The sequence below is a fragment of the Rhineura floridana genome, chromosome 11 (genome assembly GCF_030035675.1).
Source record: "Rhineura floridana isolate rRhiFlo1 chromosome 11, rRhiFlo1.hap2, whole genome shotgun sequence".
In the NCBI taxonomy this organism is placed as follows: Eukaryota; Metazoa; Chordata; class Lepidosauria; order Squamata; family Rhineuridae; genus Rhineura; species Rhineura floridana.
The window spans coordinates 260642-267345 of record NC_084490.1 but is presented as its reverse complement, the minus strand read 5'-3'; the positions used below and the strand labels follow the sequence as shown (position 1 = coordinate 267345).

The window sequence follows — 6704 nt, the reverse complement described above, 5'->3', positions numbered from 1 at the left end:
ACGGGGGGCTGGTGGTCCACAGAGCCAGAGGTGGCGACCTCTGCGGCTGTCCCGGCAACCCCGGTGGGGCAGCGGGGACGACCACGACGTGGCCCTCCCCAGCCCTGCGAGGGCCTCCGGGGCCGCTCACAGCACCATGGCCTTTTGGTCCCCCCGAGAGCGCCGCTTGCAGAGACCCTGGCCGTCCCCCCTTCATCTCCTGCCTCTTCCTGGGACTTTCTTTGTGGGCGACGACCCTTCCCAGCTGCCCACCCCGTGACAAAGTGAAGCCCGCAGCGCCACTCCGGGTCTCCCCGTCCCGGAAATCATGAAAGGCCCCGGGGCAAGCCCGATGCGGAGCTGAGGCAGGACAGGGGTGGGAGGGCTGCCGTCTCCCCCCTCCCTTTCTTACAGGGCGCGGGCGGCGAAGCGAGGAGCCCGCCCCAGCCCCAGGAGTCTGCGGAGGAGGGATTTGGTGGGTCGGCCGGTTGCTATCGTACGCCTGGCCTCGTGGCGCAACGGTAGCGCGTCTGACTCCAGATCAGAAGGCTGCGTGTTCGAATCACGTCGAGGTCAAAATAACCATTCATCCGAAGGTGACTTTTGCAGGGGGGGGCAGAGATGGGCTATAATTTTCAGCGAGCGCGCAACTGCTCCTAAAGCGTCGAAAGATTTGTGCTGGGAAATCTGAGAAAGAAGCACTCTGCACCTGACCAGAGGCACTCTCGCCTTTGGCAATTTGCAATGCGACTCGGCAGGCGCAACAGAAGAAGCGCGCGCCGCCCGTGGCCAGAAGCGGCCCCTTTCCTCCTTCCTTTGGGGCTGGACGTCCTGGCCGGCCAAGGGGGCGGGGTGATGTGCCTCCCTCCCCGCCACTGGCTGGGGGCCCCGCTCGTTGGGTGCTGGCGGCGGACCCCCCCCCCGCTGTGAGTGCCCCCTTAACGGTCCCGGGGAAGCGCCGCGCTGGGACTTCTTGGCAGGCGGGGGGGGGGGTAGCAGGAAGCACATTCCTCCCCCGTCCACCCCTCCATCCAACCATGACAACAAACGCCCTATTAAGTCATCACGTGGGGCCCGACTAAGGGACGAGGGGCTGCTGCTGCTGCCCCCCCCCCGCAGGATCGCCCAGAACTGCTTCGCAGGTCATTAAAATAAACCAACGGAGTGGAAGAAGCGTGTGTGTGTGTGTGTGCGCGCGTGATTGGGCAGGGGGGGCATGTCAATTAACCCTTTGGGCAGTTCCTCCCTCAGGTCCCGTGACTGGTCTCCCTCCCTCCCTCCCTGACAAAAGAAAGGGCGCGGGGGGGGGGTCGCTTCCTGTGGGCCCTGTCTTTCCCTTTGCTCTCCTCCCCCTTTCCTATTTCGACTGTATGCTCCTCTGGGCAGAGACCCCCTAGAAACAAGACGGCATATTAATAATCGACCGCACTAAGCTTCTTGATCTAAAACTATGTGCAGGGCATTTTTAAAGGAATTGCTATTGGGTGTCCATTTTTTCATCCATATGGCCTGCGTAGAAGCTTCTCTGCTATGTTCAAGCCCTGACATGTGGGGTCAGGCAAAAGTGGTTCAATCTAAAAAAAGAGAGACAGTTAATACAGCCTCGCATATGCATTTGCACAGTTAAATTCTTACTGGCAAAATTCTTACTAGCTTGCCCATTCTCCAGTAAACATATTACAAATTTATAACTCTCCCGTATGAGGAAAGGTTGCAGCATTTGGGCATTTTTGATTTAGAGAAAAGGTCACAAATAAGAGGTGACATGATAGAGGTGTATAAAATTATGCACAGCATGAAGAAAGTGGATAGAAAAACGTTTTTCTGCCTCTCAATAGCAGGAGCACATTCAATGAAGCTCAAAGCTGGCAGATTCAGGAAAGGCAAAAGGAAGTCCTTCATGCAGCGCATGGTTAAGCTGTGGAATTCGCTCCCACAAGAGTCAGTGATGGTGACTGTGATGCGTCCTTCCCTGGCTCTCCCTGTCAGGTTCCTACCTGCTTGTGGTTACTGCCTGTCTCTAGGCACCACCAGGGACTCCACCAGTCCGGACCGCTCTCTCTTATGATTTCTCTCCCCGCTCTAGCACAGATCTCAACAGATCCCCCTGCTAGGCAACCACCAGTAACGTCCCAATACTAGTATTCCCAGAGACTCTGAATACTGGTATTGTTATTCTCTTCACCGCTGCCACCATTTGTTACAGTTCCCCTTCAGCCTTGGTCATTACCTTACCCTCCCTTCTGGTCTGTGAAACCCCAGCCAAGGATCAGGCCTTTGGTAAACCAAATTAAGTATTTATTACAGATAACAAAGCTAACAAGATTAACAAGATTTCTTCTTAAGGCACATAAGCATATGGTTTTACTCAATACTAATCCGAACTCCACCTCCCTCCTTCTTCACTCTCTCCTGGCAAACAACTCTCTCAAACCCCACCAAGCAATCCACTCTTTCTCTTCTCCCCCCAGATTCCACTCTCACTCTTCCTTTTATACATTCAGCCATTTTAAACACTCAGCCAATCATCTCGCATTCTACTGCCCAGTCACTCCCCCTCTTTCACTCCACTTACCATGTATCTTCTAAAACAACAACACTTACTATATATACATTAATATAGGAACATCACATTTCCCCCCCCTTAAACAACAGCAGAGTATTATTCCTGTTCCAGGATTTATACGTCGCGTTAACAAATAAAAGTTTCTATGGGGAAAATGTCTTTCTTTGTTCCTCTGTCTGGTCACGTCACTGCAGTCCCAGCCACTTGCCTGGAAAGTCCATCGGCCAGTACATTGTTCTTGCCTTTTATGAACTGGAAGTCCACTTGATAGTGCTGTAGGGCCCAGGACCACCTCTGCAGCATAGTGTTATGGTTTTTCATAGTCTGCAACCATAACAAGGCCCGATGATCCGTAGTCACTGTGAATCTTCGTCCCCACACGTATGGGCGCAACTTGTTCAGTCCCCACACGACCGCTAGGCACTCCTTCTGGACCGACGAATAGTTTTTCTCCCTCGGCGTCAGCTTGCGACTCAGGTACGCCACTGGATGTCTGGTGCCTTCTCTCTCCTGTAGCAAGACGACTCCCAGCGCCAGGTCCGACGCATCTGTAGCCATGATGAATGGTTTCTCATAGTCTGGTGCTATTAATATGGGTCCTTGGCACAAGGCTTGCTTCAGTAGATCAAAAGCCTTCTGACATTCATCCGTCCATACCACACGCTCAGAACACTTCCTCTTTGTTAATTCATGCAAGGGGGTTGCTATTTCCCCAAAATTTCTCACAAACTTCCTATAAAATCCAGCCACACCCAGAAATGCCCTTACTTGTTTTTTGGTTAAGGGGATCGGCGACGCTTGTATTGCCTCCACCTTGCTCCATAAGGGGGTGATTTTCCCACTCCCCACCTTATGTCCTAAATAGATTACTTCCTTTAGTCCAAACTGGCATTTCTTAGCTTTTATTGTGAGGCCTGCTTTTCTTAAGGCCTCCAATACTGTTGTCAGGTGTTGGACATGCTCAGGCACCGACTTGCTAAAAATGGCCACGTCATCGATATAGGCCACTGCAAAATCTGACATGCCTCGCAACACAGTATTGATTAGCCTCTGAAATGAACTTGGTGAGTTCCTTAGTCCCATGGGTAAGGTCACAAACTCATATAACCCATCTGGTGTACTGAAGGCAGTTTTGGCTCTGGATTGCTCGTCTAGTTCCATTTGCCAAAATCCTTTACAGAGATCTAGTGTAGAGATAATGGTTGCTGCCCCCAATAACTCTAACATTGCGTCTACCCTAGGCATAGGATACGCATCTGGGACAGTAATTTTATTGATTAGCCGATAATCAATGCAAAACCTTGTCATTCCATCTTTTTTCGGAACCAGGACAATACTTGAGGCCCAGGGACTGATGGATTCCCTGATCGCTCCTAATTCCAGCATATCTTCCACCTCCTTTTTGATCTCATTCAAAACTTTCCCATTCACACAGTACGGAACAGATCTGATTGGGGCATGATCTCCAGTATCAATGGAATGCATAAATATACTGGTTCGGCCAGGTTTGTTGCTAAAGAGATTCCTATAGGTTTTCAAAACTCTCAGAATCTCCTCTTTTACTTCCTCCTTCACCTCATCTGACCATTCCACTTGATCTACCCCTCCTTTGTCTTTGCTTTCCTGTACCAAATCTGGAAGTTCAGGCCCACTTCCCTCAGGGAATAAGGTAACTTGCAACACCTGTGCATCCCTGGTATGGTAAGGCTTCAACATATTTACATGAACCACTTTGCTTTTGTTTAATTGGTCTGTGGTGATTACATATGTCACTGTGTCAAGCCTTTCTCTGATGGTATATGGTCCTTCCCAGTTAGCCTGTAATTTGTCATGTTTCCTGGGTATGAACGCCATAACCATATCTCCCACATCATACACACGTTCTCTGGCTGTTCTGTCATACCAGTAACTTTGCTTCTCCTGTGCATGACTCAAATTCTCTTTCACTACTTCCATCATTGATGTTAATTTATTGCGGAATTCCAATACAAAATCTACTACAGAAGTTTTGTACTCTCCCAGAGTTCCTTCCCATGAATTTTTTAGCAGTTCCAAAGGTCCCCTCACTTTTCTAGTAAACATTAGTTCAAAGGGTGAGAAGCCTGTTGACTCCTGAGGGACTTCTCGGTATGCAAATAAGAAGCATCCCAAACGTTCATCCCAGTCTTGTGGGTGATCTTGAACATAGCTTCTGATCATGCCCATCAAAACTCCATTGAATCTCTCAGTTAGCCCATTAGTGGCGGGATGGTAAGTAGTGGTCTTTAGATGTTTTAGACCACAACATTTCCACATACATTGCATCACTTCTCCCATGAATACATTGCCTTGATCTGTCAGCACTTCATGAGGGAAACCCAGCCTCATAAAGATTTTTAATAAAGCCTCTGCCACTACAGGGGCTTCTCCAGATCTCAGTGTTTCTGCGTCTGGGTACCTGGTGGCAAAATCCACCACCACCACTAGATATTTCTTGCCATGCCTTGTGGGTTTGGAAAAAGGGCCCACCAAATCTATTCCCACTCTATAAAAGGGTTGTCCAATTATAGGAAGGGGCTTTAAGGGTGCCTTGGTCTTTACTCCACTCTTTCCCACCTTTTGGCATATTCCACAAGATAGACAATGTTGTTTTACATCCTTGGAGATACTTGGCCAATAATAATGTGCAGCCAATCTCCTCTTGGTCTTTTTTATTCCCAGATGTCCTGCACATGGGACATCGTGGGCTACCTCTAGCAATCTGGTTCTGTATTTGCTGTTGGTCAGTGAAGCATGCTGTGAGACTCACAGACAGGGTTTTTAGCAAAGAGAGTGAAACCTGAAGCAGAAGGGTTAAGCTGTGAGAACAGAGCGCCAGTTTGCCAAGGTCAGTGGCTGGCTGGGAAGCCTGATAAGGTGGGATGCCTGGAAAAACTCAGTGTGGGGGAAAAGTCGTCTGTGAAGAGAACTGTGTCTAATGTCTTTGCCTAGTAAAGACTCTTACAAGAAACTTGCCTGGCCTGGCTTATTCCTGTTCTATGCGACTCTTGGATTCCATCCTTGTATGATCTATACACGCACACGCAACAGGGGTTATGGGCCCAGCTTATCATACAAGTTAACGGGTTCGAGAGGTGTTGACGTGACGTTGGTGCAGAGAGAACCAAAGTGCAAGAAAGAGGCAAGTAAGAGTGGGCAACATGGCTGGAAACCTGTTATCCGGGATGCCGATGGAGAGGCTGAATGCTGTGAACTACTCCAGCTGGAAATGGAGAATGAGAGCAGTTCTGATTAAAGAAGATATGAATGATGTCGTAGAAAACCCCCCTCCGGCAGCTCCTTCAGCAGCGTGGTTGAAGAAAGACGAGAAAGCGAAGGCTTTTATTACTCTGGGGCTGTCTGATTCACAACTGTTGCTGGTGAGTAATGAGCCGACAGCTAATCAGATGTGGGAGAAGCTAAGAGCCGCTCATGTGCAGCAAACTGCGGGGAGCAGGCTGTGTTTAGCACGGAAACTTTATCAGATGCGTTTTACAGATGAAGTGACTATGACAGAGCATCTGGCTGAATTTTGTAGATTAAATGCTGAGCTGCAAGATAGAGGAGGGGAGGGGAGAGTGTTCTTGCACTCGGGTCCTGCTTGCGGGCTTCCCCCAGGCACCTGGTTGGCCACTGTGAGAACAGGATGCTGGACTAGATGGGCCACTGGCCTGATCCAGCAGGCTCTTCTTATGTTCTTATGTTCTTAGGAGTGCATCATAGTGACATTCAGATGGTCTATATACTGTTATCTTCATTTGATCAAAAATGGGACGTCATGGTCTCTAGCCTGGAAAGCTTACCAGACGGAAACCTGAATTTGGACTTTGTAGAACAGAAACTTCAACAAGAGTGGAATAGAAGACAAGAGAATAAGAAAACAGAGTTAAAAGAGACTGTGGCTGTACAACAACAACAAAATCAAAGAAGCAGGCAAGAGAATAAAATATGTTACTTTTGTGGGTCCCGTGGACATATACAGAGACATTGTTTAAAGAAGAGGAATGACAGGGACTTTGGAAGTCAGAGAACAAGTGTGAACTTTGTTACTAAGGAGGACAATAAACTCATTAACTCTAAGTGGCTTCTCAGCGGAGCGTCTAATTGCCTAATCACAGACTCTAGTTTATTTTACACTTCA

General features: G+C 48.9%; 1 non-coding gene across 1 annotated transcript; it reads left to right on the top strand.

Moving 5' to 3' along the window:
• The first annotated feature begins 483 nt into the window (after nucleotides 1–483).
• On the top strand, nucleotides 484–555 carry TRNAW-CCA (transfer RNA tryptophan (anticodon CCA)). The gene has a single exon. It is a non-coding gene; the product is annotated as a tRNA-Trp (tRNA).
• The last annotated feature ends 6149 nt before the right edge of the window (nucleotides 556–6704 follow it).